This window comes from Arachis ipaensis, chromosome B7, assembly GCF_059453495.1.
Source record: "Arachis ipaensis isolate K30076 ecotype BB chromosome B7, ASM5945349v1, whole genome shotgun sequence".
Lineage (NCBI taxonomy): Eukaryota > Viridiplantae > Streptophyta > Magnoliopsida > Fabales > Fabaceae > Arachis > Arachis ipaensis.
Genome location: NC_142442.1, coordinates 68,502,653 through 68,515,271, shown reverse-complemented (window position 1 = coordinate 68,515,271; position 12,619 = coordinate 68,502,653). Strand labels below are relative to the sequence as shown.

At 37.2% G+C, this 12,619-nt stretch overlaps 1 non-coding gene across 1 annotated transcript; it reads right to left on the bottom strand.

The window, feature by feature from the left end:
• Positions 1-7,158: 7,158 nt before the first annotated feature.
• Positions 7,159-7,267, bottom strand: LOC148552908 (small nucleolar RNA R71). The gene has a single exon (XR_015893454.1). It is a non-coding gene; the product is annotated as a small nucleolar RNA R71 (small nucleolar RNA).
• Positions 7,268-12,619: the final 5,352 nt, after the last annotated feature.

Below are 12,619 nucleotides of genomic sequence, written 5' to 3'. Positions count from 1 at the left end.
TTAAAAGTATTTTTTATATAAAAAATACATACAAAATAAATTAATTATTATTTTGTGAATTATATTCTAAGTTGACTAATAGATTTACATTTTTTAATCCCAATAAAATTGATATAAAAATCACATACAATGCATTGTTCAATAACTTTCAAAAAAACGTACAAACAACTCAATCTCAAACTATTTTTTCTTGTGATTCACTTTTCTTTCTCTTTCTCATTGTAAAACAAAATAACAAACACTCTCCTTTACAAGCACGCAAGGTGATTTCTAATGTGTCTCTTCTTCTACACATTTTCAATCTACATGTTTGTTTAGATTATAGAAGATTTGAAATAAATCATAAATACTAAATGTTCTTATTCACAGTTTGAATTGTACTTAGAGATAGGATTATTTTTTTGAAAACCTTGACGTCCTAGAAATATTGTAATTTTATCTTATTTTTTTAGTAGTTTATTCAAATTAGACACCACTAATTTATTGTTTTAATTTTTCTAAGATTCTTCGTCAAGTTAGAGCTAAGAGTAGATGGAATGTAATTAATCTGCCAAATATATAATTCAGAATCAGTTCATCTTTAAGTTGTTTAAGAGCCGAGACCGGAAGGATCATCTTATTGAAATATCATTTGTTTGATTGGATATAACTATTTAGGAATTAGAAGGTTTGATCTTTTTGGATAAATTATGCTTTTCATACTATTTTAATTTCGGTGACGTGTTTGACGTGTTTATGTAAAAAAGTTGAATATTGTTTTTTTTTTTTTAAATATTTAGTCTTTATATAAATAATTACGGATCAAAATTTAATGTGGATGCTATTGAGATTATTAGTAATTCTAACATCTATATTTAATGTGTCTTTAGCTAAAAATGATAGAGTTGATGTATTATTTACTTTTTTGAATGAATATGTATTAGAAATCATTTTAATAAAATGACAAAGTAATTTTCCACAAAATTTACATTTAATAGAGTAATTTGGCCAAGAGATATTTTTTGCACGGATCTTCTACTAGTAGATAACAATATAACATGATAACATTGGAGAAATTGTAATGAGTAAACAAAATGAAGTAAGGACAAAAGGGGTAATTCAACCAAAAAGAAAATTAAATGCAGAGTTAGTTAAAGTTAAAGGATAGATGGCAGCAAATTAAATTAAGAAGGAAATACACAAAAGTTTGAGAAAAAGACAAACAAATACTCAACTTACTAACTATGTGTAGAATCAACAAGTGGTTATCTTTTTTCTTCTCGAATATTTTTCTCTTCTTTTTGCTCGCTATGTGGTCACTAAATTTTCTTATTATTATTAGGTTTATCTTTTTTACACTACAACATTTTAGGCATATGGCCACGGTTTTTTAACATGACCAAAAGATAAGGGGATATCGTCACAGTTTTTTAAAAAAGAGTTGCCTAAAAGGATCTATGATCACGATTTTGGGAGGTGAACTAAAGGTGTCTATAGTTACGATTTTTTACCATGACCAAAAAAGGTCTATGGTCACGGTTTTTCAAAAAAAGGTGATCTAAAATGGTCTATGGACACGGTTTTGGGGAGTAACCTAAAGGAGTCTATGGTCACGGTTTTTGGAAGTGACCTAAAAGGATCTATGGTCACGGTTTTGGGGGTGACCTAAAGGGTTCTATGATCATACTTTTTAGGCGTGACCTAAAAAAGGGTCTATGGTCATAGTTTTTCAAAAAAGGGTGACCTAAAGGGGTCTATGGTCACGGTTTTTGGGGTGACCTAAAGGGGATTATGGTCACGGTTTTTTGGAGTGACCTAAAGGGGTCTATGGTCACTGTTTTTTGGAGTGACCTAAAAGGGTCTATGGTCATGGTTTTGGGGGTGACCTAAAGGGTTCTATGGTCACGATTTTTTGGGGTGACCTAAAAGGGTCTATGGTCACAGTTTTAGGAGGTGACATAAAGACATCTATGGTCACAATTTTTGGGGTGACCTAAAAGGGTCTATGGTCATGGTTTTTTACCGTGGCCTAAAGTAGTCTATGGTCACAGTTTTTTTAATTTTTTTTTAAACCCTGCCCCCTTCCAAATGGTGTCGTTTTCTTCTATTTTCAATTCCCCGCCAACTCCACAATTCGAACCCCAATTACCCCCAAATCCCATTGTCTCTTCAGAAAAACAAGTGAACCCTAGCTAAGCCATCCCTCCTAAAGTCTCCTCCATGAAGAACTCTACCCCCACCACCACCAGAAACTATCGCCGCCGCACTCTCCAATCTCAACGTCAAGTACCTCCGCCTCAAAGACCCTGACCCAACCATCATTCCTCTTCCTCACTGATGACGGAGCATTTTATACCCTTTTTCATTGCATTTTTAGAATATTTTTAGTAGTATCTTATTTAGTTTTAATATGTTTCAGTGCAAAATTCACCTTTTGGATGCTACTTTGAGTTTTTGTGTTTTTCTTATAATTTTAGGTTATTTTTGCATGAAATTAGCAAGTTTTGGCAAAGTCTGATTCAGAGGCAAAGAAAGGATAGCAGATGCTGTCAAATCCTGACCTCCGTGCGTTCCACTGAGCATATCATGAGCTAAAGAGCTCCAATTGATGCGCTCTCAACGTAGCTGGGAAGCTAACTTCCAGAGCTTTCCAGAAATATATAATAGTTTATACTTTTCTTTGGAAAGGACTGCCCAAAATAGGTGTTGAACACCCAGCTTACTCCCTTTCTGGCGTTCAATGCCCAAGAAGGACCAAGACCAGCGTTGAACGCCCAAAACTGTAAAACCCGGTTAATTAATGGCTAATTAACCCATAAAATAAAATATATTCTCGAAAGTAAGAAATGAGGGTTTTATGGTTTAATGTGATAGAGAAATTCGAAACGAGAATTTCGACACCAATTTTAAAGAAAACGGCCCAAGATTGGGCCGAACGGGCAGGAAGGAAGAACATGAACCCTTGTTCCTATTTCACTTCCAACTTCAATTGATCATATCTTTTCACTCCGAGCTCCGATTGACGCACTGTTTACAGCCATGCGACTGCGGCGTCGAGCTCTACAAAACTCACCCAAGAAATCTTGAGGTGAGTCACAGAATCCTCTTCAAATTCTCAGCCTTCATTTTCGAAAATTTATGGGTAAAGTGTTGAGATTTTTGAGTTTGGATGTTGTAGGCTCAAATTAACTTGAAGGGAAGGCTTTCTCTAGCTCCCTTGGTCTTTGGGTAAGGTGAGAATCTCAACCCTAAGCTAGAGACTTGAGATTTTGTGATTTAGTGATTGAGTTATTGTGTTTTTATATGATATTGTGACTTAGTCTTCATATATATGTGTTTTGGAGCTTGATTGGTGGTTTTGGAAAGTTTTGGTGTGGAATCCCAAGCTTGGAAATCTGTTGGTGAGGCTTTGGAAACCTTGGAAGTTGATTTGAGAGCGTTCCGGGTGGAACGGGAATCGGCCAAGGTATGGTTTCGGTTTCTTGTATCTAAAATGTAATGGGGTGTGAAAACGTAGGCTAGAGACCCTAGGATAGGAGATGAATCATTAATGATGTGGATGGTTTGACATGAATTTTGTTGTTGTATGTGAATTTAGTAAATTGCGGAATGATGATAAATGTTGGTACCATTTGTAAAAATTGGGTGTGATATGGTTTGATATGTCGAGTTGGTGATAGCATTGAGGCTCTTGTTGAGAAGCATGAGTTGAAATGTGAATTTGTTATGTGTGCATGTATATATATGTATGGTGATTGGTGGATTAGATATTGTTGGAGATTGAGGTGTGAATTGTTGATTTTTAATGTGGGCATTGTCACCCCGAAATTTGGTTAAATATGGTGGAATTGGTGGGTTGATGATTGAATGAGCGGATGTAAGTATTTGGTATTAAAACATTGAGTTTGGCTGGCTTTTGAATGAGTTGGTAAGTGTATGTTTTGAAATTGGGAGTTTATGAGTTTTGGTAAAAAATGAAAATTTGATGAACTTCCACGGATCATATCTTGAGTTATTGTTTTCGAAACTTAATGATTTTTATATCAAATAAAAGGCAATTTCATAAGCTTCAAAATGGTTTAAATTTGGTTGAAATCTAAATTTTGTGGAAGGAGATATGATTGTGGGAAGTTTGGGCCAAAAATCTAAATTATGCAACTTCTGCAAAATTTGTGATTTCTGGTATGTGTGCGGACGCACAGACCTGTGCAGATGCACACTCGGCGAGAATTCGGTTCCTGTGCGCATGCACAGCCTTGTGCGTACGCACACATAAAGACAGGGCTGCTGGTGGCAGCGCCAGCACGCCCTGTGCGCACGCGAAACCAACGAAAGATTGCAAGCTGTGCGTACGCACAAGCCTGTGCGCACGCACGCGTTGGGAATGACACACTGGTGGCAGCGCTAGCACGCGTTGTGCGCACACCCTCACCCTAAAGATTTTGCTGTCTGTGCGTGCGCACGGACCTGTGCGTACGCACACGTCTAAAAATATTTCTGGGCGTGCGCACGCACACCCCTGTGCGTCCGCACGCAACCCAGTTCCTTTCTAAAACTTTGTTTTCAAGCTCTTCACATTACCAACAAGCTCGTAACCTTCCGGATTGTTATTTCACACTTATAAGCTCCCAATTTCATCCCTTAAGTCTTAATTTGATGTTAAAGGCCTAGTGATTGAGAGAAGGCTGATGCGTGAGCATCTTGTCTATCTTTTCCTAGTGAATTTGCATCTAAATTGTTGAATTTAATTAAGAATTAATTATATTTTAGCCACTATGGATGCTATTTTGAGTTTTGTACAATACTGTTTATTTTAGGTAGAATTTGGCGGAATTTGATGGAGTTTCTGCAGAGAAAGAGAAGAAGCCAAGGAGATGACCAGTGAATACCGACGCGGACGCATGGCTCACGCGACCGCGCGGAATGGAGGAAATCGCAATGACGCGATTGCGTGCCTGACGCGAACGCGTGGACTGGAATGTGCACAAATGACGCGAATGCGTGGACAACGCGGACGCGTCACATGCGCCACATGCAGAAAATGCAGAAAAACGCTGGGGGCGATTTCTGGGCTGTTTTAACTCAATTTTTAGCCTAGAAAACACATATTAAAAGCTGCAGAATGGACAGAACAATTGGTCCCCACCCATCAACTGAAGATCTGTTAATTAATTCAAATTTAAATTCAAATCTTAAATTAGGAAAAGATATTATTTTAAGTTTAATTTTAAATATTAGATTTTAAATTTATTAGAATTAGTTATAAAAAGGGATCTGATGCCATCAGATTGGGACTCGGTATATTTTTACCGGAATCCTTATTTTCTCTTTTCCATGAGCAACTAAACCTCCACTGTTAAGGTTAGGAGCTCTGTCTATTTCTATGGATTAATTTTATTGTTTTTACTATTTTAATTTATGTATGGATTTATAATTTAAGAATTGTTTTCGCTCTTTATTTTATGAATTTGGGTGGAACGGAAGTATGACCCTCTTTCTATTTGAGTTCTTGTAAAACTTGGAAAAGCTCTTTACCTGAACAACAGCTTGAAAATTATTTCTCCTAAATTTTAATTATCTGAATTTAATAGGATACGTGACATATAATCCTTTTACCTCTTCGATAATTAGAGTTTTTGTGGCATATAAACTAGAAATTGATTATCACCCTCTAATTGGAATTAATTGACCAAGGAATTGGCAGTTAATGAATTTTAGAGGAGACTAGGAAGGTCTAAGGAATTAGGGTCTAGTCACATACAGTTTGCCATAAATTAAATCCTGCATAATTAAATTAGTTAGTAAAAAAAATTAATCCGAAAAAATAGATAACTCTGAAACATTAACTATCTTCTCCATATTTTTTCCAAAGTATTTACTTGCCTTTCTTCAATATTTTTGATATTGTTTAATGTCTTTTATATTGCATCTCAACACCAATTTTTGTTTGTCTAACTAAGCCTATCAAACACTATTGTTGTTTAGTCCATCAATCCTCGTGGGATCGACCCTTAGTCACGTATGGTATTACTTGGTACGACCCGGTACACTTACCAGTTAGTAAGTGTGGTTATAAAAATACCGCATCAAGTTTTTAGCGCCGTTGCCGGGAATTGATAGTGATTAACAACTATTCGTTGTTTGATTGCTTAGATTAGATAATTTTTTTATATTTTTTTTATTTATTATTAATTTTTATTTTGCATTTTTTTACGTTACTTTTTTTTTCTTTTTTTTCCTTTGCGTTAATTTTTTTCCCTTTACGTTACTTTTTTTTCTTTTTTTTCGTTTACATTATTTTTTTTCTCTTCTTTTCTTTTTCGTTTATCCCCTCCCCTTTATACCGTAACCTTTTTTTTATTTTACTTTTATTATTTGAAAAAAAAATAAAAAAAAATTATAAAAAATTATATATTTAAATAAATAAATAGCACTAAAAATTTTTTTATTTCTGAATTTAAGTTTGGTGTTACCCAGTAAATTTTATTTTAATTTTTCTGTTCATTTTTTCTTTTAAATTTTCGAAATTTTTTATTTATTTATTTAGTATTTTTATTTTATTATTTTACACAGGTTACCTCACAGGGACTTCTCTGCACTCTGACGTAGAGAGTTCCATTTTTTCTTGTTTTCTGCTTGTGTATGCGCAGGAATAGAGACAAAGAACATCTCTTAGACTTTGATCCTGAATCTGAAAGAACTTTCAGGCGACGTTTACAACAAGCAAGACTTTGCAAGGCTGCAAAATCCACTATGGCAAATAATAATACTAATGCCAATGTGGCAAATCTGAATGGAGATGATCAACAAAGGAGAGTGCTTGGCTCTTATTCTGCTCCTACTGCAGACCTTTATGGAAAGAGCATTGTGGTGCCTCCTATAACTGCAAACAACTTTGAGTTGAAGCCACAATTGGTCACCCTTGTGCAACAAAATTTCCAGTATCATGGTCTTTCTCACGAAGACCCAAATCAATTTATCTCTGATTTTCTGCAGATATGTGATACTGTGAAGACAAATGGAGTGAACCCAGAGGTGTACAGACTCATGCTTTTCCCGTTTGCTCTGAGGGATAAAGCAATGCTATGGCTTGATTCACAACCAAAGGAGAGTCTGAATACTTGGGAAAAGGTTGTTACAGAGTTTCTCACTAAATTTTTCCCACCGAAGAAGCTGACTAAACTTAGGTTGGAGGTTCAGACCTTCAGACAGAAGGAGGGTGAAACCCTTTATGAAGCCTGGGAGAGATACAAGCTACTGACTAGGCAATGCCCTCCAGACATGTTCTCCAAATGGACCCAACTAGATATCTTCTATGAAGGCTTGGGTGAGATATCCAAGATGAGCCTAGACACTTCTGCAGGCGGTTCACTACACAAGAAGAAGACACCAGAGGAGACTATTGAGCTGATTGAATTGGTTGCAAGCAACCAATATCTCTACTCATCTAATAGGAATCCTGTGAACTCTGAGACCTCTCAAAAGAGAGGTGTGTTGGAAGTAGAAGCTGTTAATGCTCTTCTTGCTCAGAACAAGCTTATGTCTCAGCAGATAAATCTACTTACTCAACAGATGGGTGGCATGCAAGTCTCAGCTATCAACACTCAAAATCCACCCCAAGATACCTCCTATGACATGACAGGTAACTTTATGCAAAATGATAATTATGATTATGCTCAACCCTCTTCTGAACAGGTGAATTACATGGGAGTGGCCCTAGGAATCCCAACAATGATCCATATTCTAAGACATACAACCAGGGATGGAGAAATCACCCAAACTTTGGGTGGAGGGACCAACCTCAGAGATCTCAGAACTTCAACAATAGTTCTCAGGGCAGTCTCCAGCAGAGCAATGATTTGGAAGTAATATTGACAGGTTTTAGACAGGAAACCAGAGCATCCATCAAGAACCTGGAGATTTAAATGGGTCAATTAGCCACAAAGGTTAATGAACTTGATCAGAGGACCACTAATAGCCTTCCTGGTAACACAATTCCAAATCCAAGAGAGGAATGCAAGGCTATCACCGTAATAAGTGAACAAGTGGCAAGTACGGAATCACAAGTTATACAGAAAACCAGAGCCTCTATTAGAAACTTAGAGGTACTAGTGGGCCAACTGAGCAAGCAATTACTTGAGAGGTCTGCAAGTACATTTCAAGGTGATACAGTGGTGAACCCAGGAGAAGATTGCAAGGTTGTTCAATTGAGAAGTGGTAAAGTAGCTGGCTCTGAGACCAAGGTCAATGAAGATGTAGTTGGAAAAGAAGCTCCAGATGAGAAGAAGGAAGAAGTAGAGCACGCCCCTCCAAAGCGTGCAGACAACCCATTTCCAGACTCTCTTGACACATATCCTACACTGCCAAAGGCTCCTGAGTACAAGCCTAAAATGCCGTATCCTCAGAGACTTCAAAAGGAGACCAAGGACAAGCAGTTTTCAAAGTTCTTGGAAATCTTCAGAAAGTTACAAATCAATATTTCTTTTGCTGAGGTTTTGGAGCAAATGCCTATCTATGTCAAGTTCATGAAAGAGCTGTTGTCAAAGAAAAAGCGTTTAAAGGGAGATGAGACAGTAGTCCTGACTAAGGAATGTAGTGCTGTCATTCAGAATAACTTGCCAAGGAAGATGCCAGATCCAGGGAGCTTTCAAATTCCATGCACCATTGGGAGCACAACCTTTGAGAAAGCCCTATGTGATCTAGGGGCAAGCATAAATCTAATGCCCTTATCTGTGATGAAGAAGCTGCAAATCCAAGAGGCACAACCCACAAAGATAGCATTACAGATGGCAGACAAATCTATGAAGCCTGCATACGGATTAGTGGAAAATATATTGGTTAAAGTGGGTACGTTCTTCCTCCCCACAGACTTTGTGATTCTTGACACAGGGGAGGATGAGAATGCCTCTATAATTCTAGGAAGACCATTTCTAGCCACTGGAAGAGCTCTGATTGATGTAGAAGTGGGTGAATTAGTGCTTAGAGTGCATAATGAGCAACTGGTCTTTCATGTCTTCAAAGATGTACATTCAACAGGTGAAGAAGAGAGGTGTATGCAGGCTGAGCTTATTGATCCAAACCTTCAAGAACCCCCTGATGATGCACAGCAGAATTTGCAACTCAAACCTCCTGTGGTGACAACCGATAAAATTCCGCCTGACATCAAACCTAAGTTTGGTGTTGAAACTGCATCATCCACCAAGGAGGAGGTCCCCAAAAAGAAAAAAATACCCAGAGGATGGAGAAACAAAAAGATCCCCACTGAAGGTTTCTCCCCAGGAATGAAGGTGGTGTTGACCAGCAATCCAGCATGGATTTATACAGTAATCAGAATCCTCTCTCTGGAGCATATTGAGCTACGTTATGGAGACACAGGAAAGAAGTTCAAAGTAAGGGATGAAGAGCTGAGCCCCTATGATCCTCCTCCTTAGAGGAGCTGACCGTCAAGCTAGTGACGATAAAGAAGCGCTTGTCGGGAGGCAACCCGATAATTTTGTATCCTTCACTATTTTTCGTAATAGTCTTTCTTAGTTATTTTATTTTTATTGAGTTCTTACTAATTTTCTGATCATGCAGCTATGTTCTTCCAGGAACCGAACACCTCAAGCTCTAAAAAAAAAAAAGAGAGGCACACAACGCGATCGCGTCATTGACGCGAACGCGTCAACCAAGTGTGCGTGAAAAATAAATTTGAACAGAGAGTTACGCGGGAGTGGCGCAAGAACGATGCCTCTAGCACAAACAAGCCCATGCGGACGCATGGCTCACGCGACTGCGTCATTCATGATTTTTGCCACTTCACGCAATCGCGTCATTCACGCGGACGTGTGACCCAAAAAATCGACGTAAAAGGTGTTTGGACAGAGAGTTAAGCTGACTTGAGGCAAGAAGTGTGCTAAAAGCACAAATTTGTGCGTCCGCGTCATTAGCATACATGGCCATCCACGTGAACGCGTGCCTGACGCTAACGCGTCATTAAGGAAGTTCTGCGACGTACGTGATCGCGTGCTGCATGCGAACGCGTCGCTTGCACCATCCAGTTTTCTTTCTCTCTCTCTCCCAATCCTAATTCTCTCTTATTCTCTTATCCTTTTATTTTTTCTTTCATTTTAACATTTGTCTCTTCTATTTCCAGTTCTTATTTGCTTGAGGACAAGCAAACTTTTAAGTTTGGTATTGACACTTCGCTTAGAAGTTTTCTGTTTATTCCTATGGCACCAAAAGGGAGGCAAATCATCTTCACTGAGGAGCACAACCTGAAGAATAAACAACTGCTAGGATAACTAAGGTGGTTGAGTTCCTTTCATTTTTTTATTCCTCCCCTCTTTGTCTATGTTATGTTCCAGTTTCCTGTTACTTTGTTTTGTTTATTGCATGATCCTTTATTAGTAGATTCATAGGTTATAGTTTAATTTTTCTGTTAAGAACTTTAATTCTAAAAGATGTTTCATGTACCACTCACTGAACTTGAATCTAAAAATAAAAGAAAAAGAAGTGATGTATTGCATGAGAAATTGAGTTAATTTTAAAAATAGTCGGATTTACTTAAATGTGGTGGTATTTTCTGTGATTCTGAATGCATGACATGAATAGTGCATATTTTTTATAGTGAAGTTTATGAATGTTAAAATTGTTGGCTCTTGTAAGAATGATGAAAAAGAAAATTGTTATTGATAATCTGAAAAATCATAAAATTGATTCTTGAAGTAAGAAAAAGCAATGAAAACACAAGGCTTGCGAAAAAAAATTTATAAAAAAAAATAAGAAAAAGAAAAAGCAAGCAGAAAAAGCCAATAACCCTTTAAACTAAAAGGCAAAGGGTAAAAAGGATCCAAGACTTTGAGCATTAATGGATAGGAGGGCCCTAAGGAATTAAATCCTGGCCTAAGCGGCAAAATCAAGCTGTCCCTAACCATGTGCTTGTGGCGTGAAGGTGTCAAGTGAAAAGCTTGAGACTGAACGGTTAAAGTCGTGATCCAAAGCAAAAAGAGTGTGCTTAAGAACTCTGGGCACCTCTAACTGGGGACTCTAGCAAAGCTGAGTCACAATCTGAAAAGGTTCACCCAGTTATGTGTCTGTGGCATTTATGTATCCGGTGGTAATACTAGAAAACAAAATGCTTAGGGTCACAGCCAAGACTCATAAAATAGCTGTGTTCAAGAATCAACATACTGAACTAGGAGAGTCAATAACACTATCTGAATTCTGAGTTCCTATGGATGCCAATCATTCTGAACTTCAAAGGATAAAGTGAGATGCCAAAACTGTTCAGGATTGCAGTTATAAACCCCAATATAAGAGAAAACATGGGCTTAATCGAACTCTCATTCTCATGCAAATTCACATCCTAAGCTTATATTAGTGTTGGTTGCTTGAGGACAAGCAACAGTTTAAGTTTGGTGTTGTGATGCGTGAGCATCTTGTCTATCTTTTCCTAGTGAATTTACATCTAAATTGTTGAATTTAATTAAGAATTAATTATATTTTAGCCACTATGGATGCTATTTTGAGTTTTGTACAATACTGTTTATTTTAGGTAGCATTTGGCGGAATTTGATGGAGTTTCTGCAGAGAAAGAGAAGAAGCCAAGGAGATGACCAGCGAATACCGACGCGGACGCATGGCTCCCGCGACCGCGCGGAATGGAGGAAATCGCAATGACGCGATCGCGTGCCTGACGCAAACGCGTGGACTGAAATTTGCACAAATGACGCGAACGCGTGGACGACGCGGACGCGTCACATGCGCCACGTGCAGAAAATGCAGAAAAACGCTGGGGGCGATTTCTAGGCTGTTGTAACTCAATTTTCAGCCTAGAAAACACAGATTAAAAGCTGCAGAATGGACAGAACAAGTGGTCCCCACCCATCAACTGAAGATCTGTTAATTAATTCAAATTTAAATTCAAATCTTAAATTAGGAAAAGATATTATTTTAAGTTTAATTTTAAATATTAGATTTTAAATTTATTAGGATTAGTTATAAAAAGGGATCTGATGCCATCAGATTGGGACTCGGTACATTTTTACCGGAATCCTTATTTTCTCTTTTCCATGAGCAACTAAACCTCCACTATTAAAGTTAGGAGCTCTGTCTATTTCTATGGATTAATTTTATTGCTTTTACTATTTTAATTTATGTATGGATTTATAATTTAAGAATTGTTTACGCTCTTTATTTTATGAATTTGGGTGGAACGGAAGTATGACCCTCTTTCTATTTGAGTTCTTGTAAAACTTGGAAAAGCTCTTTACCTGAAAAACAGCTTGAAAACTATTTCTCCTAAATTTTAATTATCTGAATTTAATAGGATACGTGACATATAATCCTTTTACCTCTTGGATAATTAGAGTTTTTGTGGCATATAAACTAGAAATTGATTATCACCCTCTAATTGGAATTAATTGACCAAGGAATTGGCAGTTAATGAATTTTAGAGGAGACTAGGAAGGTCTAAGGAATTAGGGTCTAGTCACATACAGTTTGCCATAAATTAAATCCTGCATAATTAAATTAGTTAGTAAGAAAAGTTAATCCGGAAAAATAGATAACTCTGAAACCTTAACTATCTTCTCCATATTTTTTCCAAAGTATTTACTTGCCTTTCTTCAATATTTTTGATATTGTTTAATGTCTTTTA